At 46.0% G+C, this 26,191-nt stretch overlaps 2 long non-coding RNA genes across 3 annotated transcripts; one reads left to right on the top strand and one right to left on the bottom strand.

The window, feature by feature from the left end:
* On the top strand, window positions 1-18,714 carry LOC105469020 (uncharacterized). The gene is made up of 3 exons (XR_979743.2): window positions 1-151; window positions 15,932-16,046; window positions 18,633-18,714. It is a non-coding gene; the product is annotated as an uncharacterized lncRNA (long non-coding RNA).
* Window positions 18,715-18,769: 55 nt separating this feature from the next.
* Window positions 18,770-25,764, bottom strand: LOC105469021 (uncharacterized). 2 transcript variants are annotated; one of them, XR_979745.2, is made up of 3 exons: window positions 25,639-25,764; window positions 24,330-24,462; window positions 18,770-18,842 (listed from the first exon to the last, which is right to left on the bottom strand). It is a non-coding gene; the product is annotated as an uncharacterized lncRNA (long non-coding RNA). The 2 variants fall into 2 exon arrangements; XR_979746.2 differs by lacking the exon at window positions 18,770-18,842 and adding an exon at window positions 22,176-23,274.
* Between the last annotated feature and the right edge of the window lie 427 nt (window positions 25,765-26,191).

Below are 26,191 nucleotides of genomic sequence, written 5' to 3'. Positions count from 1 at the left end.
AAATCTCTCCATGTGTGAAGACTTTCGTTGCTTCAAGCAGAGTTTGTGGACATTTCTGCAAACCACCTCCATCCCCATCTAGAACAGCTTTGATGCCTCGACTTTTTCTAACAAGACGCATAGCATAGCCTCTCCCACTTGGAGGCAGGAGGTAGGCTGAGCCCCGGATAGGCTACTGACTCCCCAGGAATTGTATCATTGACTTCTGGACTGGGACAGAATTTGGCTTGGAGTTCCTGCCTGCCTTGCCCTACCCCCTTACCTAATGGGAGGGCCTACTCCTTGGTAACCTGTTTGGCTTGTCTACTACTTGCCTGATTCCATTGCTCCACACCTTCCACCTTTGTATAAGATCTGATGAGATCTTGTTTCTGATCCTACCTTTGTCTTCACCCTTTCGTCCCTAACACACAACGTCTTCCCAGCCATCTCCCTCTAAGAATCTCCATAAATGGCACCAGTAAGATTTGTTCTTGCAGTGGTTATCTGTTGTTTTAGCTGGCCCAACATCTGTGTTTTCACCTCCTGATGTTAACATCTCGGTATTCCTTTGGGGAACACCCTTCAGTTGCAAAGATGCTCATATGATCTGGCCAATTAGTAGAGCCCATCATTTTGGCTACTGTGATTGGTCCAGGGAGGGACATGTGACTTAAGTTGTTCCAATGAGAGTCACACCTGGGACTTGTGCCAGGAATTCAGAGAATGAGGTGCGCTCTCCCTGTTGAAGCTTCTGAAATGGGATAACCAAATCCTTGGGCTTCTGGGGGCCATGGTATGAAGAGCTCCTATCTGGGATTGAAGCCACTAAGGCGGAAATCGGAGCCACAAAGTGGCAGGGTGGGGGTAGAGAAAAAGATCCATTAAGTCCTATGACACTTCACTTAGGTCCTTAGATTCAACTGCTCTGAAAGCCCAGCCTTGGGAGTCAATAAATCCTGTCATCTATTTTTTTTTTCTCTTCAGTCAATTTGTCTTGGGTTTTTGTCATGGCCAACCCAAATAATTCTGACTAATAATATGGCTCCTGTCCTAGGGGTTGGGGGGAATCTATTCTCAAGGCCAATTTGGATGTCAGGGAGCCCAAGTTCCTGGACATTCAGGTGCATACACCACATGGGGAGAGACGGTTAGAGAGGGGAAATTGGCCACTTTGGGATACAAGACGGGAGTGATGAAGAGATGCTTCAAGTTCCTGTCACAGAGGATGCCATGTTCCTGTCACAGAGATGCTCACAAACAAAGCACGGGGTATATGGTGGCCATTTTTAAAAGTGCTTCTTGGACCTAAGACTCTTTGGCGGTCGTGTGCACATCACTGTCATTGCCAGCATCACCAGCACCTGCTGAGGACTATTATAGGCCTGTGGAGGGGGTGGGGAAACAGACTATGAAAACCCAGAGGAGCACCTGATTGAGAGATTATGATTCACTGGAGAAGTTGCTTGAATAGCCTGTCATGGTGGCTCATGCCTGTAATCCTAATACTTTGGGAGGCTGAGGTGGGTGGATCACTTGAATCTAGGAGTTATTGACTCTAGTCTCTAGGAGTCTAGTGAGACCTCAAAAAAAAGAAAAAAAAGGTGGCTGGCACAGTGGTTCACGCCTGTAATCCCAGCACTTTGGGAGGCTGAGGCAGGTGGATCACTTGAGGTCAGGAGTTGGAGACCAGCCTGGCCAACATGGTGAAAGCTTGTCTCTACTAAAAATACAAAAAATTAGTCGAGTGTGGTGGTAGGTGCCTGTAACCCCAGCCTGAGGCAGGAGAATCTCTTGAACCTGGGAGGTGGAGGTTGCAGTGAGCTGAGATGGAGCCACTACACTCCAGCCTAGGGGACAGAGAGAGACTCCATCTCCAGCGGGCGGGAGGCGGGGGAGTTGCTTGAATAAAATTTGTCTGAACACCCAGGGGGCTCCCCAGAGGAAAGTCACTGCTGAGCTGAGACTTTGGGGGTCCTGGGGGTGGTCAGAAGGAGAGTGGAAGGGTAATTCAGGTAGAGAGAGCAGTTTGGGCCAAGGCAAGAAGGTGGGAAAGAGGTGAGAGTTGAGGCTATAAGGGCAAAGCAGGTGGTGAGGGGTGCCCTGGACTTTAGCAGGTTGGGGCTCTACCCAGACAAAGAGTGGGAGTCAGATCTGTTCTGGGAGAAGCAAACCCTGGGGAGGCGCGGAAGACAGAGAGGCAAGAAACCAATAGCCGCAGCTGCCACCTAAACAGTTTTTCACTTCCCCTCCTCCCCCATTTTCTCCCTCCTCCCCTACCTCTCCCTCACCCCTCTCCCGGCTCCTTCCTTTCTTTCTTCTCCCCTTTCCCTGCCTCCCCCTTTCACCCATTCTCTGCCTTCCTCATCTCTCTTCCTCATTCTTCTTTCCCCTTCCTTCTTCTCCCCGCCTGCTCCTTTTACCCTCCCTCCCTCCCCCCTCTGCCCTCCTCTTCCTGCCCCCCTTCTGCCTCCTTAGGGGCATAATCCCCCTGGGACGGGAGTAGAACCTGCTCCTTGACCTCCAGCAGCCACAGCCTCTGACAAGCTTATCTTGGCCAAAAGATGCCCCCGCCGCCCCCATCCCCAGCCCTAGGAAGGGAGGCCCTGAGACAGGAGAGCCTGGGGTGGGCCAGGGTTGCTGCCAGCCAAGAAGGGAAGTGAGGATTGAGCTGACTTTCTTGTTATTATTTTTCTCCCCTGGGGGCCACCAGCATAGACTTCTGGGCTTGGAGTCTTTATAGATTCTCACTCCCTTGGCAACACAGCTCTCCTGTCCAACCTGGAGTGTTTAATTACCAAGGAAAAGAATGATTTTTTTTTTTTTTCCCTGAGAATCCATTTAATTATTTGATTGCACAGTAACCAAAGAGTGTGAGAGGCCTGTAGCCAGAAGGGACTTCAAAGCATTACCTTGATGTTGCTGAGTGGGGCATTAATGGGTTCTGAAGGCAGGAGATTGCTAAAGAGAGGGAAAGTATTCAAAGCGCCTCGCAATCCTGCCAGCAATCTCGAAAAATGCATAAACACTGGAATGCTCTGTCGGAGAGGGAAGGAGAGTTCAAAGGGACTGGGAGAGTTTTCATGTAAAGTTTAGCGTTTAAGGCATGACTGTTGGCTATGGAGACTCAGCGTTTGAACTCTTGTTTATTAAAAACAGTTTCCCAGCCATTCAGCGGGTTCCCAAAGACAACAGAGAAATGCAGACTTTTGCAGGGAAGAAGGTTTAAAGGCTTCATTGATTCCTACCTAGGGTTTTCCCCGCCTGCTCTTTTGTGCTTGTTTGCTTTCTTTTCTTTTCTTTTTTAATTTATTATTTTTTTTTAATCAAGTTTTAAAAGTCCCACTATCAGAGGGAGGAGGCTGCAGAGAGAGAGGTCTCCTTCCCTAGCCCCACCCGGGAGAGCAGGTTGCCCTGCCCTGCTGTTGGCTGTTGTGCTGGGAGGCTGGGGACTGTGCTGGTGATGCTCCTACCTCCAGGTTCTTTGGAGGCAAAGGCTGTGGGCTGGATTCTGGGCCCAGCTCTGGCTTGTCCAGAGGAACTGCTGGCTGTGGGGTTCTCCACTTTTCTCTGCTCTTACTTGTTGGCCCCGGGGAATGGAAGCACCCTAGGCTCTCCTGCATACACCCTCCGATGAGGCTCAGAGAAGGCCTTCAACTTTCCAGGCCTGATTTCCAAGCCCAGGGACGTGGGCTAGTATCTGGTAGTGACCCAACACTGTTCCTAAAATCCCATTTGAAAGATGGTTTAGTTGGGCGCAGTGGCTCACGCCTGTAATCCTACCACTTTGGGAGGCCGAGGTGGGCAGAACACTTGGGGTCAAGAGTTCGAGACCAGCCTGGCCAACATGGCAAAACCCTATCTCCACTAAAAATATAAAAATTAGCCAGGCATGGTGGTGTGCGCCTGTAATCCCAGCTACTTGGGAGGCTGAGGTGGGAGAGTTGCTTGAACTTGGGAGGCAGAGGTTGCAGTGAGCTGAGATCACACCACTGCACTCCAGTCCAGGTGACAGAGTGAAACTGCATCTCAAAAAAAAAAAAAAAAAAAAAAAAAAGGTTTAAATAAAATCCATAGAGGAACCCTCAAGCCACAGACCTCTCTCTGGCTCCCACATCCCTCCCAAGCCTCAGCAAAAGATATCCAACCACACTTGGATATCTGGTTGATCTCCTTGTTCCTCACGTCAGAAAGAAGTCAACTTTGCCTCACAGGCCAGCCTGGACCTGAGAAAATGAGAGACAGTTCAGGGCAGAGCCACTTCTCATGGGCAACTCTGGCCTCTGGGGAATGTTTCTCTCCATCCACCCTGCTAGCTTGCTAGCTTGGAGAAGCAGCCAGGAAGTCAGGGGCAAGAGGCGCTGGGCAGGATGCCACAGCCCTGCCTGGCACTCACCTTGGGGACCTTGAGCAAAACGCCTCTGTCTTCTGTGTTGCAGGATGACGCATATCTGAAGCACATCATACAGGGACTGTGGCCAAGCCCTCCCTGAATTAGGGCTTCTCTGTCCTTCCTTTGAGAACATGGCTAAGATCTCACCCAACTCTATACTCTCATTCACGTTTATTCTAACGCAAAGAACAGGTTTTCAAACTAAACATTTTGTTTTGTTTAACCAGAAGCCCCCAGGCTACATCACAATTTTTTATTAAAATACTGTATGGAACCTATCCAGGCTCCCCACCCACACCCCCTTGGCTTTTTGGTTTTTTTTTTTTTCCATGGGAAGATGGATCGTCAGGGCAATTCCAACTGTCTTTATGACATAAGAGGAAAAAAACTCACACATTTCAAACCACAATGTTCATGTTCACACCCATGTGCATTGTCTCTTCCGTATGAATTTCACTTCTTTCTGAGTCAGCGGCAGTGATGTGCCGGCAAGCACTGAACGCCTGGCTCTCTAGGGGACAAGCCCTGATGTGTCACATTTGCCAATTTCCATGGTGTAAAGACTTCCGGCCATGGTTGATTTCCAACTGCCAACCTGAGGTTGCTAAACCAGGAGTTTGTAAGAGAAGCCCTTGATCAGCTCTCAGAAGCCAATGTGAGCTCACTCCAGCTCACCACTGAGAAGGACTCCAAAACAGGTGAGTTTTTGAGAGGATTCCCGTAGAAGCTGCTTTCTCTTCACAGTACCCTCATTCCAAAAGACTGCACCTTAGCTAAAAGGCTAAAGAGTCTTTTGGCTTTATTTATTTATTTATTTATTTATTTATTTATTTATTTTTGAGACAGAGTCTCACTCTGTTGCCTAGAATGGAGTGCAGTGGCACGATCTTGGCTCACTGCAACCTCCACCTCCCAGGTTCAAGGGATTCTCCTGCCTCAGCCTCCCAAGTAGCTGGGATTACAGGTGCATGCCACCGCACCTGGCTAATTTTTGTATTTTTAGTGGAGACCTGGTTTCACCATGTTGGCCAGGCTGGTTTTGAACTCCTGACCTCAGGTGATCTGCCCACCTCGGCCTCCCAAAGTGCTAGGTTTTCAGGTGTGAGCCACTGTGTCCAGCCTTTTGGCTTTATTAAAGCATCAATGGATGTAGAAATAAAAGCATAAAGAATGTGTTACTGAGGCAAAGGTTATTAACACTCGTTTTATCCTTTCTTTGTACCAGACACCATGCAAATAGCACATGTGCCAATGGCTATGTGTGTCTCCATACACACACATGTGTATGTATGTAACAATATGATACTATAATACTATTGGTTGACGGGGAGGTTTCTTTGTTCTTGCTACTCTGTTGGTTCCACTATCCTCAAATTCCAATTAGAAAACATGGATTCAATTTTGTGGGATGTGTGGGGTTTCCCAATTTCTGTACCTAAGGTCTCATCCAGTAAAGAAAATAGCTTCACTACTGAGAGGTTTGCTCAGGGTAATTTACAGGGTAGTTAACTGATGGATGGGAATGACAAAAAAAAAAAAAAAAAAGTATTTTAAAGTAACATTCAGAGTCGTTTTTCTAAAAGTCAATTTTTCCAAGGTATAATTTGTATAAAATGAAATGCGTCCCTTTTACCACAATCAAGACCTAAAACATTTTCTCCACTCGCATGCCCCTTTGTGATCAACCCTCACTTTCCCACCCCCAGCCAGTGGCAATCACCAACCTGTTTTCTGTCACTATAGATTAGTTTTGTCCAGGGTTTCTCAGCCTTGCCACTGTTGACATTTTGGTTCAATAGTGGATAATTTGGATAATTCTTTGCTGTGGGGGTCTGTCTAGTGCATTAAAGGATGTTTAGCAGCATCCCTGGCCTCCACTCACCAGATGTCAGTAGCTTATCCCAACTTGTGACAACCAAAAATATTTCTAGACATTTCCAAATGTCCCTTGGAGGCCAAAATCATCTGCTGTTAAGAAGTTGAGAATTTCCTATGAATGGATCATATGGCACCTACTCTTTCATGTCTGGCTTTTTCTTCTTCTTCTTTTTTTTTTTTTTCTTTTTTTTTTTAAGATGGAGTCTTGCCCTGTTGCCCAGGCTGGAGTGCAAAGGTGCGATCTCGGCTCACAGCAACCTCCGCCTCCCGGGTTCAAGTGATTCTCCTGCCTCAGCCTCCTGAGTAGCTGGGATTACAGGCATGTGCCACGAAGCCCAGCTAATTTTTTGTAACTCTAGTAGAGATGGGGTTTCAACAAGTTGATCAGGCTGGTCTCAAACTCCTGACCTCATGATCTGCCTGCCTCGGCCTCCCAAAGTGTTGAGATTACAGGCATAAGCAACTACGCCCGGCCTCATGTCTGGCTTCTTTTGCTCAGCATAGTTTTGGGATTTATTGTATACATAAATAGTTTGTTTCTTTTCATTGCTGATTATTACTCCCTTGCGTGAATATACCATAACATGTTTACCTGTTAATGGACATTTGGGTTGTTTCAAATTTGGGGATATTACGAGTAAGTCTGCTACTTCAGACTTATTCATCCATTGAGATGTTCAGTGGGGTCAGGTGTGGTGGCTCACACCTGTAGTCCTAGCACTTTGGTAGGCTGAGGTGGGTGGATCACTTGGGCTCAGGAGTTCAAGACCAGCCTGGGTAACATGGCAAAAACTACAAAAGTTAGCCAAGTGTGGTGTGGTCCATGCCTGTAGTCCCAGCTCCTTGGGAGGCTGAGTTGGGAGAAAAACTTGGGCCTGGGGAAGTTGAGGCTGCAGTGAGCAGAGCGGAGATTGTGCCATTGCATTCCAGCTTTGGGGACAGACTGAGCCCCTGTCTTAAAAAATAAATAAAATAAAATAAAAAAGATGCTCAGTAAATGCCCAATAAGCATCTGTTTACAAGTCTGGATGGCCATATGTTTTCACTTCTCTTAAGAGTGAAATCATTGGTTTGTACTTAAGTATATGTCTAACTTTATAAGAAACTGTCAAACTGTTTTCCAAAGTGATTGTATCATTTTATATTTCCACTAACAGTATGTGCAAATGTATGAGATTCCCAGTTGTCCCATATCTGCTCTAACGTTTGATAAATCTTTTTAATTTTAAACATTCTAGTGTCTATGTAGTGTAGTACATTTCATTGCAGTTCTACAATGACTAATGACATTGATCACCTTTTTGTGTGCTGTTGGTTGTTAATAATATGTCTTCTTTTGGGAAATGTCTGACCACATCTTTTGCTTATTTTAAAAATTAGATCTTTGTTTTATTTTTGAGGTATAAGAGTTTTTGTATATCTTGGTACAAGTCTTTTGTCAGATATTTTTATTTCAAATTTATTTATTTATTTATTTTTTACCAGTCCATGGCTTTCTTTTACAATTCTTTAATGATGTCTTCAAAGAGTAGATATTTTTAATTTTGATGAAGTCTGATTTATCCACCCATTTTTCTCCTTTTTCATAGTGCTTTCTGTATCCTTTCTAAAAAATCTTTGCCTGTGCCAAGATCAAAAATATGTTTGCCTATTTTTCCTCCAGAATTCTTTGTGGTTTTAGCTTTTACAAAGTTTAGCTCTCTGCTCGATGTTGGGTTAATTTTTGCCTACGGTGTGAGGTAAGATTCAGGGTTCATTTTTTTCTCATGTGTATACTCAGTTTTTCCAGCAGCATTTTTGAAAAAGCTATTCTTTCTGTCAAATTATTTTAGCACTCTCATTAAAAATCAATTGACCATATATGTGTGGAATCTTTTTCTGGATTCTCTGGTCTGTTCCATTTATATATTGATCTGTCTTTATGCCAATAGCACATTGTCTTGATTACTAGCTTCATAATAAGTTTTGAAATCAGTTTAGATGTAAGTCATCCAACTTTATTCTTTTAAAAAAACTTGAGAATTCTGGGATGTCAGTTTATGTCCTTTGTATTTCCATATAAATGTAATCATCACCTTGTCTATTTCTACCAAAAAAAAAAAAAAAAAAAACCCTCTAGGATTTTGACTGGGACTGAGCTGAATCTACAGATCAATTTGGGCAAAACTAACATATTGACAACACCAAGTGATATAGTTTGGCTCTGTGTCTCCACCCAAATCTCATCTCAAATTGTAATCCCCACATGTCAAGGGAGGGACCTGGTAGAAAGTGATTGGATCATGGGGGTGGTTTCTCCCATCAGTTCTCCTGATAGTGAGTTCTCACAAGATCTGATGGTTTAAAAGCATGACACTTTCTCTCTCCCTCTCTCCTGCCGCCATGTAAGACATGCCTTGTTTCCCCTTTGCCTTTTGCCATGATTGAAGTTTCCTGAGGTCTCTCCAGCCATGTGGAACTGTGAGTGAATTAAATCTCTTTTGTTTATAGATTACTCAGTCTCAGGTAGTGTCTTTATAGCAGTGTGAGAATGGACTAATACACCAAGTCTTCCAACCCATGAACACAACGTATCTTACCATTTGGTTAGGTCCTTCTTTAATTTCTCTCAGTAATTTTTTTTGTTTACCAAAATTATATTCATCTATATATTTTGGATATAGTTTGTTAAATTTATCCTAGGTATTTATGGATTTTTAGATGCTATTATAAATAGTATTTTGAATGTTATTTTTCAATTGTTCTGTGCTAGCATATAGAAATATAATTGATTTATTTTGACCTTGTGTCATATAACCTTGCTGAATTCACTTACTTCTGTTAGATTGTTAGGTTTCATAAAGATTGGTTATGTCTAAAATCATTTTCTGCACAAACGAGAACCAGCTATAAATGTTAAATAAAAGTTATGAGATGAAATACCCTTGCTCATTTCAGATCTCAGGTGAGAAGTATTCAGTCATTCATCATAAAGTTTGCTGCTGAAGGTTTTTTGTAGATACTCTAGGTTAGGTTGAAGATGTGCTTATCTAGTTCTAGCTTTCTGAGAATTTTTATTATGAATGCAAGTTGTACTTTATCAAATCCTTTTTATATACCTGTCAAGTTGACCACATGGTTTTTCTCCTTTATTGTTAATAGGATGATTTACATTTGTTGATTTTTTTTTTTTTTTTTTTTTTTGAGACGGAGTCTCGCTGTGTCTCCCAGGCTGGAGTGCAGTGGCCGTGATCTCGGCTCACTGCAAGCTCCGCCTCCCGGGTTCACGCCATTCTCCCACCTCAGCCTCCCAAATAGCTGAGACTACAGGCGCCCGCCACCACGCCCGGCTAGTTTTTTGTATTTTTAGTAGAGACGGGGTTTCACCATGTTAGCCAGGATAGTCTCGATCTCCTGACCTCATGATCCACCCACCTCGGCCTCCCAAAGTGCTGGGATTACAGGCTTGAGCCACCGCGCCCGGCCTACATTTGTTGATTTTTAAATGTTAAATCATCGTGTGTTCCTGGGATGAACTCCACTTTGTCATGATGTATTATCTCTTTTAATTTATTCTTGGTTCAAATTGCCAATACTTTTTTAAGGAATTTTGTGTTCACGTTCTTGAGAAATATTGGTCTGTAGTTTTCTTGTAATAGCTGTCCGGTTTTGGTACCAGGTTATGCTGACCTCATAGAATGAGTTGAGAAGAGATCTCGCTTCTGTTTTCTGAAAGAATTTGAGAGAACCTGACATTAGATGTCCTTAAATGTTTGATTGAATTTACCAGTGTAGCCACCTGGCCTGGAGTTTTCTTTCAGGGAAAACTTTTAATTAGAAAATCAATTTATTTAATAGATTAGACCTGTTTCTGACTTCTTATTTCTTATTAAGCTAGATTTGGTGATTTTTGTCCTTCATGTAATTTGTCCCTTTTATCTAAATTGTTGACTTTATCGACATAAAGTTGTTTGTGCTATTTGCTTATTATACTTTCATTATATGTAGGATTTCTAATGAAGTCTCTCTTTCATTCCTTATAGTGATAATTTGTGTGTTTTCTCTCTCTCTTTTTTTCCCTTGGCTAGTCTAGCTAGAGGTTTATAATTTTATTGATATTTTCTAAGAATTAGCTTTGGGTTCCATTGAGTTTTTAAACTATAAGTCTGTGTTTTATTTCTTTGATTTCTGCTCTTATTTTTATTTTATTATTATTATTTTTTTGAGATGGTGTTTCGCTCTTGTTGCCCAAGGTGGAGTACAATAGTGCAATGTCTGTACACTGCAACCTCCACCTCCTGGGTTCAAGTGATTCTCCTGCCTCAGCCTCCTGAGTAGCTGAGATTACAGGTGTGCACCACCACGCCCGGCTAATTTTTTTTATTTTTAGTAGAATCAGGGTTTCACCATGTTAGCCAGGCTGGTCTCGAACTCCTGACCTCAGGTCATCTGCCTGCCTCAGCCTCCCAAAGTGCTGGGATTACAGGCATGAGCCACTGCGCCCAGCCTCTGCTCTTATTTTTATTGTTTTCTTCCTTTTGCTTACTTTGGATTTAATTTGGTCTTCTTTTACTAGTTTCTTACTATTTACTAGCTTAAATGTAGTTTTTTTGGTTTTGTTTTGTTTTGTTTTTGAGATGGAGTCTCTCTCTGTCACCCAGGCTGGAGTACAGTGGTGCAATATCAGCTCACTGCAACCTCCGCCTCCAAGCCATTCTTCTGCCTCAGCTTCCCAAGTAGCTGAGATTACAGACATGTGCCACCATGCTTGGCTAATGTTTGCATTTTTAGTAGAGACAGGGTTTCTCCCTGTTGGCCAGGCTGGTCTCAAACTCCTGACCTCAGATGATCCGCCTGCCTCAGTCTTTCAAAGCGTTGGGATGACACGCGTGAGCCACCACGCCTGGCTTTAAATGTTGATTTTTAGATCTTTCTTCTTATAAGCATTGAAAGTTATGTAGCTCCATCTAAGCACTGATTTAGATGCATCTTCCAAATTTTGATATGTTGTATTTTCATTATCATTTAGTTCAAAATATTTTCCAATTTCCCATGTGAGTTCTTTTATGATGCATGTGCTGCTATTTAAATGTATTTTGTTTAGTTTCCCATTATTTCAGGGTTTTTCAAACATATTTTTCTCTTTTTTAAATTTTAACTTTTTTTGTAGTCAGCAAATATAATCTATGATCTCAACTCTTATATATATTGGAAGTTGTTTTATGGTATAGCAAACTATCTTGAATGTTCCATGCGCCTTTGAAAAGAACATGTCTTCTGATGCTCAATGGAGTGTTCTATTCATGTCAATTAGGCCAGTTAGGTTAACAGGGTGGTTGAAGTCTTCTATGCCTTTACTGATTTTCTCTCTGTTTGCTCTATCAGTTCTGAGAAGAAGTTTAAAATCTCTAGGTAGGGCTGGGCGCGGTGGCTCACACCTGTAATCCCAGCACTTTGGGAGGCCGAGGTGGGTGGATCACGAGGTCAGGAGATCGAGACCATCCTGGCTAACACAGTGAAACCCCGTCTCTACTAAAAATACAAAAAATTAGTCGGGCGTGGTGGTGGGCACCTGTAGTCCCAGCTACTGGGGAGGCTGAGGCAGGAGAATGGCGTGAACCCGGGAGGCGGAGCTTGCAGTGAGCCGAGATCACGCCACTGCACTCCAGCCTGGGTGACAGAGCGAGACTGCGTCTCAAAAAAAAAAAAAAAAAACAACCCACTAGGTAGATTAGAAGATTTCTTCATTTTGCCTTGAAATTCTGTCAGTTGATACTTTATGCATTTTGAAGCTCGGTCTTTATGTGCATATATATTTCTGATTGATATATTTTCTTGAAGTTTTATTTTTTTAAAATCTTCTAATGGATGTATAATAGATATACATATGAATTAACTCTTAAATCATTAAGAAATATCTGCTGGGCGTGGTGGTTCACACCTGTAATCCCAGAACTTTGGGAGGTTGAGGTGGGTGTATTGCTTGAGCCTAGGAGGTCAAGATCAACCTGGGCAACATGGCGAAACCCTCTCTCTACAAAAAATTATAAAACTATACCAAACCCCCCAAATTATGCAAAATTACAAAATTATACAAAAATTAGCCAGACATGGTGACACGTGCCTATAATCCCAGCTACTTGGGAGGCTGAGGTGGGAGGAGTGCTTAAGCCAAGGAGGCCGAGGCTGCAGTGAACTATGATTGCACCACTGCACCCCAGCCTGGGTGACAGAGGATGACCCTATCTCAAAAAAAAAAAAAAAAAAAAAAAAAAAAAAAAAAAAAAACAGAGAAAGAAAAAGAAAAAGAAAAAAAGGAAAGAAAAAGAAAAAAAGAAGTATCCCTCTTTGTCTCTTTGTCTCTTATCTTCCTTGTTCTGAAGTTAAGTTTGTTCAACTGGCAGCTTTCTTATGCATGTCATATCTTTTTCCATACTTTTTACTTATCTGTGTCTTACGATGTAAGGAGTGTCTTTGTAGACAACAAAAATTTGGCGCTTGCTGTTTTTTTTCCGGGGGGAAGAAATCTAGGTCTCTGTCTTTTAATTAGAGTGTTTGGACCATTTACATGTCATGTAATTATCAACACGATTGGGTTTAAGTCCCTACCATCTTGCTACATTTTTCCATTTGCCATTAATTCTCTTTTCTTCTCTAATTTATCATAATTTACCTTCAAAGAGTTTTAGGGCCTTGCTGTAAAAGTCACCACAGTTGCTGATTTACTAGATGTGAGGGTGAATGGGACAGCATAGTATCAAGGATGCTTTGGTTCTAAGATTTGAGGGTGGATGACTGGGATAATAACTGGTAGCTGTGTGAGTGCCAACAGTGCTGTGCTGAAGCTGGCTCATTCTGGCTCTGGAGAGCCGATTCTGTGCATCTCTTATCTGTGTTCAGTAATGTTATGGCTGAAGCTTTAAATAAGCCATGGTGGAGACTGGTAAATGTTATACATTGTGGCTTTTTTTTTTTTTTTTTTTTTTTTTTTGAGAGCTGGTTTACCAGCATACCACTGGTATCAGGAAGGTTTGATGGAGGAAGGCTCCATCACTTTGTTTTCACAGCGCAATACCTAGTAACATGTTTATTGCATTCCACTGAATTAAATGGAAAAATAATCAGTGTCCTTTGAGACCTTGAGTTTCAGGAATCAGAAATGCATGATTTGAGATTCAGAGAAAAGTTAGAGCTGCAGATTTGGTTCTGCATGCTGTCTGAACTTGGAGGTAGAAATACAATTTCAGGGAGTAGAATGAAGAATTGGAATAAAGGGGATAGGCCTGAGAGGTAGAAATAAAGGGCATAGGCCTGAGAAATCAGGACAAACCAGGGCAAAAATTCTACGCTAAACTGTATGGGGTTTGGTCAATAGCATTTAATGGGACAGAAGTCCCCTTTCTTAGAGAGAGAGGACTAAGAAAAGACCAATAAGCAAGAGTTTTTCTTTTTTTTTTTTTTGAGACGGAGTTTTGCTCTTGATGCCCAGGCTGGAGTGCAAAGGCGTGATCTCGCTCACTGCAACCTCCGCCTCCCAGATACAAACGATTCTCCTGTCTCAGCCTCCCAAGTAGCTCGGATTATAGGCGTGCACCACCACACCCGGTTATTTATTTTTTCGTATTTACTAGAGACAGGGTTTCGCCGTGTTAGTCAGGCTAGTCTCGAACTCCTGACCTCAGGTGATCCATCTGCCTCAGCTTCCCAAAGTGCTGGGATTACAGGTGTGCACCACCGCACCCAGCAATAAGCAAGGTTTTTAAGAGGTTGTTGGTGATTTGAAAATCTGTTCCACAGAGAGACACACACACACACACACACACACACACAGAGAGGTCTGAGGCAAAGGCTAATTGCTAGGCTTTCATAGGAGGGAAATGGTAAGGAAAATGAAGCAGATAGTGTCATGAGCCTTTTTTTTTTTTTCTTTTTTCTTTTTTGAGACAGGGTCTCTGACACCTAGGCTGGAGTGCAGTGGTGCAGTCACGGCTCATTGCAGCCTCAACTTCCTGAGCTCAGACGATCCTCCCACCTCAGCCTCCCTAGAAGCTGGGACTACAGGCATGCGCCACCATGCCCGACTAATTTTTGTATTATTTTGTAGAGATAGGGTCTTGCTATGTTGCCCAGGCTGGCCTCAAAATCCAGGGCTCAGGTAATCAGCCTGCCTCAGCCTCCCAAAGTGCTAGGATTACAGGTGTGAGCCACCACGCCTGACTGTCAGGAGCCTTTTGAGAACCTGTCAGTGAAAGTGGGTGAGGGAGGCGGTGGAGAGGCTCTGAGCCTGGAGAGAGGGAGGGGCTCCACTTAGAGGGTGGAGCCAGGTGGTGGTGCAGGTGAGAGGGATGGGGGCAGCCTGCATCAAAATGGGGTGTGGGGCATAGAACAGATACAGTAGACCCCCTTTTTCCGCCAAAGTGTGATCCATGGACCAGCAACATCAGGGTCATCTAGGATCTGTTTAGCAACACACTCTCAGTCCCTCCCCCGGACACATTGAATCAAGACCTGCAGTTTAACGTGATCCTCAGTGCTTCTGAAATGTGCTCATGAACCAGCTGGGGACCTTGCCATGCGGCTGAATCTGGTCCCTGGCAGAGCAGGAGCTAGACGGTACAGGGCCACGCTTAGGCTTTCAGTTTCTGGCATTCAGCGACAGTGTTTGCTATGGTTTGGACATGGTTTGTTTGTCCCCGCCAAAACTCATGTTGAAATTTGATCTCCAACGCGGTGGTGTTGGAGGTGGGTCTGGCAGGAGGTGCTGGGTCATGGGGTGGGTCTCTCATGAATGGCTTGATGCTGTTCTCCTGGTAGCGAGTGAGCTCTTGCTCTGGCAAGACTGGATTCGTTCTTAAGGGGATGGATTAGTTCCCACAAGAGTGGGTTGTTATACGGCCAGAAACTCCTGGTACAAAACCCAGTACCCACAGTGCTTTGGCCACAGGCTTATTGTTGGTGTCAAGCTCTCAGATGGTGGGGTCTGTGGTTCTCCCGGCCTCCACCCCCAGGCTTTCCCTGCATCCCCTCTGCTGGGCCAGCTCCCTAAATGCTTCAGCACACCAGCATCCCAGGTGGGGCTTAGCATAAAAAGCCACCCTGAAGACATGAAGGAATCTACTTCAGGGAATCCCCTCCGTTTCCTTGGAGCTTCCTCAGACAAAGGATCCCCGCTCTCCAGGCTCCCAGGTTCTTCATCTTCACTCCCTCTCCCCGCTTTGCCCTCCAGGGTTTGTATGGAGCTCCGGTCTGGGAGCCTTGGGACTCTCCTGGTGGATGCCCCAGTCTCGGTCTCTGGTCCCCGCTCCAGCTCCGCGGGCAGGAGCGGCGGCCCTCCTGCAGTCGCCCGGGCCCTCTGGATGGGCTTGGAGGTCAGACTGAGACTCTGCTGCAAACAAATAGACTGCTAAACAACAAAATAAATATAAGGAAATTAGCGGTTTTGGATTTTTCCCTATTTCAAAGCTTTTGGGAAATACAGCAAAATTACTTTTTAGGACCCTGCTTTGTAGGTAACTGTAAAGCACATGCTTTGACGGTCATTGAGAATTCCAGCATCACAGATGCCACCCTAATCTCCCCCTGCCCCAACCTCCATCACCACCACTGCCACCACCACAATCAACTTTCTCAACTGCACAGATGACCTATATATTTGTCTCTCCTGTGCTCCCTTCCTGGGGAAACCTCCTTGCCCCACTCCAGGTGACTCTGGTGAGCTGTCAATCGTAGAGCCCTACCTTTCCTGCCAAAGACTGGACAAAAGATCTACACAGAGCACTCAAGGACTCTCTTGGCCATTTCCTTCAGCCTGTGTTTTGTAAGCCACATTTCCTTAGCTTCCCAGCTTCCTTCCAATATATTATATTGTGAATATTTCTGTATATTCATATTCTTTGAAATTTTATATATGTGTGTGTATATATATGTATATTTTATATATATGTATATTATATATATGTATATTTTGAGACGGAATCTCACTCTGTCATCCAGGCTGGAGTGCGGCAGTGGCGTGATCTTGGCTCACCGCAACCTCTGCCTCCCAGGTTCAAGCGATTCTCCTGTCTCAGCCTCCCACATAGCTGGGATTACAGGCACCTCTCACTGTGCCCAGCTAATTTTTGTATTTTTCAGTAGAGACGGGGTTTCGCCATATTGACCAGGCTGGTCTCGAACTCCTGACCTAGTCATCTGCCCGCCTCAGCCTCCCAAAGTGTTGGGATTACAGGTGTGAGCCACCGCGCCTGGTGAAATTATGATTTTTATTGCTGCACAGCATTCTGTCCAATATATTTATGCCAAAGTATATTAAACCAAGTCTCTATTTGCAGACATTTAGGTTGTTCTTTTTTTTCTTTCCTTTTTTTTTTTAATTTTTTGAGACAGAGTCTTGCTCTGTCACCCAGGCTGGAGTGCAGTGGCACCATCTTGGCTTACTGCAATCTCTGCCTCCCAGGTTCAAGTGATTGTCCTGCCTCAGCATTTAGTTTTTTTTTTTTTTTTGAGATGGAGTCTTGCTGTGTTGCCCAGGCTGGAGTGCAGTGATGCAATCTTGGTTCACTGGAACCTCTGCCTCCCAGGTTCAAGCGATTCTCCTGCATCAGCCTCCTGAGTAGCTGGGATTATAGGCGTGCACCACTACGCCCAGCTGATTTTTGTAATTTTAGTAGAGACGGAGTTTCACCATGTTGGTCAGGCTGGTTTGGAACTCCTGACCTCGTGATCCACCCTCCTCAGCCTCCCAAAGTGCTTGGATTACAGGTATGAGCCACTGCACCTGGCCTAGGTTGTTCTTAATTTAAAAATTATTATGAAGAACTCTTTGACTAACATTTTTATATGCAAAGCTATGTATACACTTCTATTTATTTATTTATTTTTTTGAGATGGAGTCTCGCTCTGTCACTAGGCTAGAGTGCTGTGGCGTGATCTCGGCTCACTGCAACCTCTGACTCCCTGGTTCAAGGGATTCTCCTGCCTCCGCCTTCCGAGTAGCTGAGATTACAGGCACGCGCCACTATGCCTGGCTAAGTTTTATATTTTTAGTAGAGATGAGGTTTCACCATGTCGGCCAACATGGTCTCGATCTCCTGACCTCATGATCCACCTGCCTTGGCCTCCCAAAGTGCTGGGATTACAGGCGTGAGCCACCGCGCCCAGCCACCTCTAGTTATTTTCTTAAGAGACACTCCTAAAAGTGAACGTGAGTAAATCATATAAAAGTTTTAATTCATACTGGCAAACTGCCCCCAGAATGTTACATCACTTTATATTTTCAGTAGCTTTGAATCAGAGTTTCTGTTTCCCATAATCTTATCAACATTAAGCATTTATTTTTAATCATTGACAATAAGCTAAGTGGGGAAAAAAAAGGAATTTCACTGTTATTTTACTTTGTATTTATTACTCAAAGGATATACTTTTTTTTTTTTTTTTTTTTGAGACGGAGTCTGGTTCTGTGACCCAGGCTGGAGTGCAGTGGCTGGATCTCAGCTCACTGCAAGCTTCGCCTCCCAGGTTCACGCCATTCTCCTGACTCAGCCTCCCGAGTAGCTGGGACTACAGGCGCCCGCCATCACACCGGCTAATTTTTCTATTTTTAGTGGAGTCGGGTTAGCCAGGATGATCTCGATCTCCTGACTTTGTGCCTCCCAAAGTGCTGGGATTACAGGCGTAAGCCACCGCGCCCAGCCAGGATATACTTTTTACATCTGTATGTCTTTATTTGTAAATTGCATCTTTATGTCCATTGAAATTTTTAGCCGGGATTTTTTCTTATTAATTTGTAAAAGCTGTTTACATATTAAAGATATTAATTTTGTTATATATATTTCAAATACTTTGTTTTTTAACCTATACAATGATACATAGTTTCTTTTTATCTATAGAAATTGTTTTTCAGCTGGGCACAGTGGCTCATGCCTGCCACCACTTTGGGAGGCCGAGGCAGGTGAATCACTTTAGGTCAGGAGTTTGAGACCAGCCTGGCCAATGTGGTGAAACCCTGTCTCTACTAAAAATAGGAAAATTAGCCAGGTGTGATGGTGGGCACCTGTAATCCCAGCTACTAGGAAGGCTGAGACAAGAGAATTGCCAGAACTCAGGGAGTGGAGGTTGCAGCGAGCCAAGATTGCACTACTGCACCCCAGCCTGGGTGACAGAGCGAGACTCCATCTCAAAAAAAATTGTTTTTTTTAACATAAATACATTTTAAAAATGTATTCAAATATATCATTATTTCCATTATATGTTCTTAATATGTGTGTGCTTAGAAGTACTTCCCTACTTAAGCTCATAACTATTTTCTTCTGTTTATCATAATTTAAAAAATTTAAATGGCTAAAACTGTAAATGGCTAAAGAATTTAGTCATTTCTTTTATTCCCTTATCTGCCTTTTTCTAGGTGCTCCATTTTCTCAGTTGGTGTCTTCCTCCAGGACTATACATTCTTAAAACAACTGAGTACTAGCTCCTTTGCAAACTGGACCAAAATCTTCAAAGGAAAGAGAAAGGAAGATTGTCTGCTGATCAAAGCAGTCACCGGGAAAAGTGGGGTATCTCCAATCTCTTCCATCTCAAGGCCAACTCATCCCAACTTCTGGTTGTACTTCCTCTGCAGAAAGACAAAGGAAAAATCTCTGAACCATCTCTACTCACCTTAGGGATGGTGGTCGTCAAAGACGGCAGCCCAGGAAGGTCGGGGGTGGCCACTGTTACCAGGCCTCAAACCAGTAACCAGAAGTGGATTTGTTCTCCATGGGCACCTCCTTGTTTCCAGCCCTCCTCAGTCATTGCTGAATGACACAGAGCCAGGGCCCAGGGTACACTCAACACCATACACTCTTGAGAGTGTATACACAGGGGAGAGAGCACTAACATGTTTTAAACACCGTGTGCCAGACCTCAATATATACATGTAACTTCATTTTCACCCTACCACCACCCTATACCACCCTACCACTATTCTTCCACATCCTCTACCACCGCCCTACCACCCTACAACCACCCTACCTCCACCCTACCACCACCCTACACCACCCTATACCACCCTACCACTATTCTTCCACATCCTCTACCACCGCCCTACCACCCTACAACCACCCTACCTCCACCCTACCACCACCCTATACCACCCTACCACTATTCTTCCACATCCTCTACCACCGCCCTACCACCCTACAACCACCCTACCTCCACCCTACCACCACCCTATACCACCCTACCACTATTCTTCCACATCCTCTACCACCGCCCTACCACTCTACAACCACCCTACCTCCACCCTACCACCACCCTATACCACCCTACCACTATTCTTCCACACCCTCTACCACTGCCCTACCACCCTACAACCACCCTACCTCCACCCTACCACCACCCTACACCACCCTATACCACCCTGCCACTATTCTTCCACATCCTCTACCACCGCCCTACCACCCTACAACCACCCTACCTCCACCCTACCACCACCCTACACCACCCTATACCACCCTGCCACTATTCTTCCACATCCTCTACCACCGCCCTACCACCCTACAACCACCCTACCTCCACCCTACCACCACCCTATACCACCCTACCACTATTCTTCCACATCCTCTACCACCGCCCTACCACTCTACAACCACCCTACCTCCACCCTACCACCACCCTATACCACCCTACCACTATTCTTCCACATCCTCTACCACCGCCCTACCACCCTACAACCACCCTACCTCCACCCTACCACCACCCTATACCACCCTACCACTATTCTTCCACATCCTCTACCACCGCCCTACCACTCTACAACCACCCTACCTCCACCCTACCACCACCCTACACCACCCTATACCACCCTACCACTATTCTTCCACATCCTCTACCACCGCCCTACCACCCTACAACCACCCTACCTCCACCCTACCACCACCCTACACCACCCTATACCACCCTACCACTATTCTTCCACACCCTCTACCACCGCCCTACCACCCTACAACCACCCTACCTCCACCCTACCACCACCCTATACCACCCTACCACTATTCTTCCACATCCTCTACCACCGCCCTACCACTCTACAACCACCCTACCTCCACCCTACCACCACCCTACACCACCCTACCACTATTCTTCCACATCCTCTACCACCGCCCACCACCCTACAACCACCCTACCTCCACCCTACCACCACCCTACACCACCCTACCACTATTCTTCCACACCCTCTACCACTGCCCTACCACCCTACAACCACCCTACAACCACCCTACCTCCACCCTACCACCACCCTACACCACCCTATACCACCCTACCACTATTCTTCCACACCCTCTACCACCACCCTACCACCACCCTACACCACCCTACCACTATTCTTCCACACCCTCTACCACCACCCTACCACCACCCTACCACTATCCTTCCACCACCCTCTACCACCGCCCTACCACCCTACAACCACCCTACCTCCACCCTATACCACCCTACCACTATTCTTCCACACCCTCTACCACCACCCTCCCACCACCCTACACCACCCTACTACTATCCTTCCACCATCCTCTACCACTGCCCTACCACCCTACAACCACCCTACCTCCACCCTATACCACCCTACTACTATCCTTCCACCACTCTCTACCACCACCCTACCACCACCCTACACCACCCTACCATCACCTTACCACCCTACAACCACCCTATCACCACCCTATAGCATCTTACCACCACCTCACCACCACTGTATACTACCCTACAACCACCTTACCACCACCCTACACCACCCTCCCACCATCCTACAACCACAGTGGTCAGCAGTATTCAAGGTTCCTGAGATGTTGGACATGAAGAGTGGACATGTCCATGAGACTCAGGTCTGGGAAGCCATTAGACAGAACTCCAGGAGAAGGAGCCCCTGTGAACAAGTGATGTGGGGGAAGATGTAGGGTCCTGGCATGTTGACCCTAAAGAAAAATGGAGGTAGATGAAGGCAAATGCAGAGGGCACAGTCAGGAGCAAGCCATTAAAACCTCCAGAGTGAGCAGGGTGGTGGCCAGTTGCCTACTCTAAGGCTTGGAGAGGTGAACTTTTTCTTGAATGCTGCCCAACATCTCCTACCTCTGAGACTGGAGAAAGCAACAACAACAACAAACAGAGATGGGACAGGCCGGGCGCGGTGGCTCACGCCTGTAATCCCAGCACTTTGGGAGGCCGAGGTGGGCAGATCACGAGGTCAGGAGATTGAGACCATCCTGGCTAACATGGTGAAACTCCATCTCTAATAAAAATACAAAAAATTAGCTGGGCATGGTGGCGGGTGCCTGTAGTCCCAGCTAGGCTGAGGCAGGAGAATGGCGTGAACCCAGGAGGCAGAGCTTGCAGTGAGCCCAAATTGCTGCTGTACTCTAGCCTGGGCAACAGAGCGAGACTCCATCTCAAAAAAAAAGATGGAACAAAATCCCCCTTCCACTGCCCTTCCCACTCCCATACTCCCAAGTCTAGTCCAAGTACCACCTATCCTCCCAACCCTCACCACAAGAAGATTTACCACCACTTCAGGCAAGCTATGTTTCCACCTGCTTGGAGGAGCACTCCCCAAGGAGCCGGGTTTGGGAGCAGGAGGCTGGGGATATCTTGGCACTGACCAGATGAGGGATTCCTGATAACCAGTCAAATTTAAGCTGGTTTCCCACCAGGGGAGAGAGGGCTGGGCTGGGGGCTGGGGCTCACTGTGATCCTGACACAGTGGAAGGATGCTGAGGGGGTGCTGCTGGTTTTTATTCCCTGTGGCAGCTCATCTCACTGCAAGCACCCTCCTGAGGGTTGGGAGGAGGGTGGGCAGGAGGTAAGGTGCTGCCTTTGGAGGGTACCAGCTGGCAGCCCTGCTCCGAGGCTCCCTCCCTCACACATGTGGCGGCCCAGGCTCCCAATCTCGATCTTAGTAGCCCAGGGGCCAGAGAGCTGAGCAGCCTCTTGTTAAACCTCAAAGACTTCTTTGTTCTATAGCTGAGGACCAAAAATTCAGGGCAGCGTCTCTTGGCTGGTTGCTTGGAGGTTGCTGGGAGAATCCTTCAGTGAGAGAAAAAGAGGTTTGGACCAAGATCACAAAAAGAAGCCAGTTCTTTTCTGCTTTCTGTTCTTCGCCTGGAGAGAGGCTCTGGCCACTTCCATTTTCTTTCTTTTTGAAATGAAGGAACAGAGCTTCAAGTCTGCCTTTGCACAGCAGCCCCCAGGAGTTTTAAAACCTACGGACGCCTCGGCCCCACCTTCAGAGATTCAGACTTAATTGGGGTGGGGTGGGACTTGCCAGGGTATTCTGATATGCCACCAAGGTTGAGGGCCACTGGCTAGTCACTGTGCTATCTTTTCCATGTTTACCTCTAACAGTGATCATGGATCCTTTCCTCCCCGGCTGAATGTATACAGCCTCGCTTGGAGATCGAAAACCTACAGTGAGGCCTTCTTTGTGTTTTCAAATTGTTCATTTTATTTATTTTTTTGAAGATACTGCTTTTTATGACAAAATCAGCAGTTAAAGCACAGTTTGGGAAAGCTAACTGGTAACAATGGGTGAGAATCTCCATAAGTATAACAAAGAAAGTAGGAACCAACATCATTAAAAATAATTCCAGCACTTTGGGAGGCCAAGGAGGGAGGATCACTTGAGCCCAGGAGTTTAAGACCAGCCTGAGCAACATAGCAAGACCCCATGTCTAAAAATCATTTTTTTTTTTTTTGTTATTAGTCATTTCAACTTTCTTTTTTTTTTTTTAATTTTTACTTTAGGTTTGGGGTACAGGGACAGTGCAGGTAAGTTGCATGTCACAGGGGTTTGGTGTGCAGATTATTTTGCCACCCAGGTAATAAGCATAGTGGTTTTAATTCCTCACTTTCCTTCCATTCTCTACCCTCAATAGGCCCCGTGTCTGTTCCCTTCTTGGCGCCCATATGTATTCATACATTTGAGGCTTTTAATCAGTGGGTCTCTTGACCCACTCTGAAGCAGAGCAATTTTTTTTTTTTTTTTCTGTCATCAGGACCGGCCAATGCAGAGCCTGAGGAAAGAGGATACGAATACTATGAAAGCCTCTCCTGCCTCTGAGTTGATGGTTTTCTCTCCCCACCCCATCACAAACCCTGTTTATCCTGGAGCTTAGTTCCTCTAGCAAAGCTTCCTCTAACCAGCCCAAATCCCCTTCCTCTCCCACCTTCCTTCTCCTGGGATCTCTCTGCCCTTTGAAAGCAGAAAAACTGTACTGGGGTTTGCAATCATCACCCCACTAGAAACATAAACCTCATTGGGACAGAATGGCCTATTAGTCTCCTCTGAATTTCCTGCCTTTCCCGTGACAGTTGCTCAATAAACATTCTTTGTGTAGTGGATTCTGTGAGGCCATTTCTTCTGGGGCCCTCTGAGCCTCAGTTTCCTCATCTACAAAATGGGGATAATATTCACCTTGGGCCAGGTGCAGTGGCTCACGCCTGTAATCCTAGCACTTTGGGAGACCGAGGTAGGCAGATCACTTGAGGTCAGGAGTTCGAGACCAGCCTGTTCAATATAGTGGAAGCCCATCTCCACGAAAAATACAAAAATTAATTTGTCGTGGTGGCACACGCCTGTAGTCCCAGCTACATGGGAGGCTGAGGCAGGAGAATCACTTGAACCTATAAGGCAGAGGTTGCAGTGAGCCGAGATCGCACCACTGCACTCCAGCCTAGATGACAGAGACTCCGTCTCAAAAGAAAAAAAAAAAAAAGTATCTCGCAGAGTTGATGTGATGATGAATTAAAATGGACAGAACACTTTTCCTGTATCTGGCCATGCTCTAAGTGTGTTATTTGTATTAACCCATTGGGTTCTCACAGAACCCTAAGAGGCAGGACCCACGTGACTGCCAGGAAGCAGAAACACAGAGGGGTTTGGTAAGAAGTCCAGGGTCTCAGGATTGAACCTGGCCAGTGGGACATGGAGCCTGCCTTTCTGGGTGAGCTTAATGTAATAGACGAAGCCCCCAATGCACCCGCCATGCCCTCCTCAACATCGCTGGAGCTCCCCCTGCTCCCCAGGCGCCCACCCTGCACGGTGCTTTCCCAGGGGCTGGCTGCTAACCATTGCCTTCCCCTCATTCCTGCCTTTCTGGAAGGTCCAGCGGGGCTTGCTTTTCTCTTCTGAGAAGGTCCCCCAAGGCGTCTCTCAGCATCTTCCTCAGCATCTCGTCTCTGAGAGGAATCTTGCCTCCCACCTGGAAGGCAGGTGTTGCCATCAATGCTGGGTCTGAAAACCATTGTCCTCTTCCTGCTAAGCATGGAAGGCCCCCCACACAAAGTTGACAATAATTGCAATTTTCCTCCCTTAGGAATGGGGTTTGTCTCGGGAGGAGGTCCCAGTCCTCCCTCCTCCTGCGCCCCTCCCACCTCCACCCCACTTTCTGCCTTCTCTTCCACTTAGAAATGTTGATGGAAAAGCTTTGATTAGTGGGACTCCGGCCACAAACAGACCCTGGAGGACTCATAACCTGTTCCCCATAGAACAGCCACACCTAGGGTGATCAGTGGAGAACAGAGGCGCTTGCAATCCCCAACAGTTACACATGAGAAATTCAGGGAGGAGGCCGGGCGCCATGGCTCACGCCTGTAATCCAGCACTTTGGGAGGCCCAGGCAGGCGGATCACTTGAGGTCAGGAGTTCGAGACCAACCTGGCCAACATGTTGAAACCGTGTCTCTAAAAATACAAATCTTAGCCAGGTGTGGCGTGTGCCTGTAATCCCAGCTACTTGGGAGGCTGAGGCAGGAGAATCGCTTGAACCTGGGAGGTGGAGGTTGCAGTGAGCCAAGATCGTGCCACTGCACTCCAGCCGGGGTGACAGAGTGAGACTCTATCTAAAACAAAACAAAATAAAAAACCCTAGCAGAAACAAACAAACACACACACACACAAAAAAAAAAAACAAATAAAATTTTAAAAAAAGAAATTCAGAGACATAGAGGTGGTCTCAACTGTGGGAAGAAGAGAGGGACAGGAGAGTGGGCATCAGGCTGAGCAAGGAGTATGGCCCTGGCCTGGAGGTGTGGAGGAGTTAAAGACCTTCCAGAGCTGCAAGTTTGCCGGAGCAGGGACCTGGGCTGGGTAGAGCTAATGAGGCAAGGAGGGAGAGCAGGTCAGTCTCTGCCTAACTTGGAGGACATTAATGCCTCCTTCCAGCAGACTGCATTTTCAAAATGAGTTTGGAAACCCTCAGTGAATCGTGACGCTAATATAGAAAGCTGCAGCCAGCATTTAAAAAAAAAAAAAAAGTAGAAAATATGAATGCATTGCACATAATAGCGGCAAGAATTGTTTTGTGAGTTTTTCTGAGCTTAATATGTATGGATGTCTGTAGGTGTTGGCTGGGTCCCCACGGAAGATACCTGTCTTACCGAGGGTTGCCACAGTTGGAGGCTCGCTGCCGAGAATCACGGCCCCGTGGAGAAGGGTTCAGGGAACGCTCTTGCGGCTCCTTAGTCCGTCTTGTGACTGCTCCGCCTGGGTGCGGAGAACGGGAGGGGCCCCGCCTCGCCCCGCACCTGTGGGCTGCTGGCATTTCCTGAGGCTGCTGGTTGGTTGAAGGCTTAACTGCAACCTGCTGTGAAGCAGCTCTTGCTGAGTGCAAAGCATTTTTGAGGGAGTGGGGGTGGGGGTGTGGACTCTCTGCTTAATTAAAACAGGGAGAGGTTGACATGAGGCACCTTGCGTGGTTTTTGATCTCTGTCTCTTGCTCTGCCCGCTTTCTAACTTGAGGGGGGAAGAAAGCTTTTTCCTACTCTTTCTTCTTCAACCTCTCCCATCTTTCACAGACCTGGCAGGTGTGCTGGGCGTGCTGCCCTCCCGGAGGCCCCTCCTTCTCCATCTTGAAAGGGCTGCATTCTGGGTGCAGTTTATACACAGGGTGTTGTTGCTTGCGGGGATTAATCGTTCACCCAGCTAAATGAC

Source organism: Macaca nemestrina, chromosome 17 (assembly GCF_043159975.1).
Source record: "Macaca nemestrina isolate mMacNem1 chromosome 17, mMacNem.hap1, whole genome shotgun sequence".
In the NCBI taxonomy this organism is placed as follows: Eukaryota; Metazoa; Chordata; class Mammalia; order Primates; family Cercopithecidae; genus Macaca; species Macaca nemestrina.
The sequence above is the reverse complement of the archived record's forward strand: the minus strand, read 5'-3'. Positions and strand labels throughout refer to the sequence as shown.